At 42.3% G+C, this 2,111-nt stretch overlaps 1 pseudogene; it reads left to right on the top strand.

Annotated features, from left to right (window-relative positions):
• The first annotated feature begins 791 nt into the window (after positions 1 to 791).
• On the top strand, positions 792 to 1,874 carry LOC118837694 (annotated as a pseudogene).
• The last annotated feature ends 237 nt before the right edge of the window (positions 1,875 to 2,111 follow it).

Here is a 2,111-nt window from a genome sequence, read left to right as displayed (position 1 = left end):
ATAAACAGGAGGAAAAATAGGATGAAAGGAAATACATAGTAATAATTACTGTGAAAAAATTTTACACCAAGTATCCAATAAAAGCCCAGTTTCTCAAATATATGGATAACTGAGTCAAATTTATAAAAAAATAATAACAATAAACATTCCCCAATGTATAAATGGCCAAAGAATATGAACAAGCAGTATTCAGACAAAAGAATCAAACATATCTGTGGTCATATGAAAAAATGTTCCAAATCATTGCTGATTAGGGAAATGCAAACAAAAATAACTCTGAGCTACTACCCCACACCTATCAGATTGGCTAATATGATAGAAAAGAAAACTGACAAATGTGGGAGGGCATGTAATGAAATTGAGACACTAATGCACTCTTGGTGGAGCTGTGAATTGATTCAACCATTTTGGAGAACAATTTGGAACTATGCCTAAAGGGCTATAAAATCATGCATACCCTAATACTAGGTCTGTATTCCAAAGAGACTTTTTTAAAGAGGAAAAAGGACCTATAAACACAAAATTTTATAGCAGTTCTTTTAATGGTGGCAAAGATTTGGAAATTGAGGGAATGCCAATCAATTGGGGAATGACTGCCAAAGTGTAGTATGTGATTGTGATGGAATAATTGTTCTGTAAGAACTGATGAGCAAGAGCTGTGAGCTCTTCCATCCACCATGCACTTGTCTCACCCTGCCCCCAGGTGTGGCACCCCCTCCTCTCTCTCTTAAGGGTTTAAACTTGCCACTTCAAAGTTTGCCCTGGATGATGATATTGCTGCCCTCATCGTTGACAATGGCTCTGGAATGTGCAAAGCTGACTTTGCAGGAGATGATGCCCTTCAGGCTGTCTTCTCCTCCGTTGTTTGGCACCCCAGACATTGGGTGTGATGGTGGGTATGTGCCAGAAAAACAGCTACGTGGGGGATAAGGCCCAGAGTAAGAGAGGTAGTCTGACCCCGAAGTACCCCATTGAACATGGTACTGTCACCAACTGGGATGACATGCAGAAAATCTGGCATCATACTTTCTACAATGAGCTCTATGTGGCCCCTGAAGAGCATGCTGTGCTGCCACAGAAGCCCCCCGATCCCCAAAGCCAACAGAGAAAAGATGACTCATTTTATGTTTGAGACCTTCAATACCCCAGCCATGAATGTTGCCATCCAGGCTGTGCTGTTCCTATATGCTTCTGCTCATACCACTGGTATTGTGATGGACTTCGGTGATGGTATCACCCACACTGTGCCCATCCATGAAAGTTATGCCCTTCCCTACAACATCATCCTCCATTTGGATCTGGCTGGCTGTGATCAGATGGACTACCTCATGAAGATCCTGACTGAGAGAGGGTACAGTTTCACTACCACACTGAGAAGGAAATTGTGCATGATATCAAGGAGAAGCTGTGTTATTTCACCCTAGACTTTGAGCAGGAGATGGCCACTGCTGCATCTAGCTCCTCTCTGGAAAATAGCTATGACCTCCCTGATGGTCAGGTAATCATCATTGGCAACAAGAGGTTCTGATGCCCAAAAGTTCTCTTCCAACCATCTTTCTTAGGTATGAAATCCTGTGGAATCCACAAAACTACCTTCAACACAATCATGAAGTGTGATGTTGATTTGTATGCCAATTCCATGTTGTCTGGTGGCACCACCACATACGTAGGCATTGCTGACAGGATGCAGAAGGAAATTACAGCCCTAGCTCCCATCACAATGAAAATCAAGATCATTGCCCCACCTGAGCACAAAGACTGTCTGGATTGGAGGCTCCATCCTGGCATCTCTTTTCACCTCCCAGCAGATGTGGATCAGCAAGCAGGAGTATGATGAATCTGGGCCCTCCATTTTCTACCATAAATGCTTCTAAATGGACTGTGGGATTTTAAAATTTTTTTGTCATAGGCTGTGACATGATAATTGCCCAAAAAAGAGGTGAGATTGGCAAGGCTTTATTTGTTTTTCAGTTTTTTTTTTTCCTTTGTTTGTTTGTTTTGGTGCTTGCCTCAGGATTTCAAAACTGGAATGGTGAAGGTGATAAGCAGTCTAAGTATGTTAGAGGCAAACATCCCCAAAGTTCTACAGGGAGTCTTCAGGACTCCGATTG

The sequence above is a fragment of the Trichosurus vulpecula genome, chromosome 2 (assembly GCF_011100635.1).
Source record: "Trichosurus vulpecula isolate mTriVul1 chromosome 2, mTriVul1.pri, whole genome shotgun sequence".
NCBI lineage: Eukaryota > Metazoa > Chordata > Mammalia > Diprotodontia > Phalangeridae > Trichosurus > Trichosurus vulpecula.
This window is presented reverse-complemented; position numbering and strand designations above follow the sequence as displayed.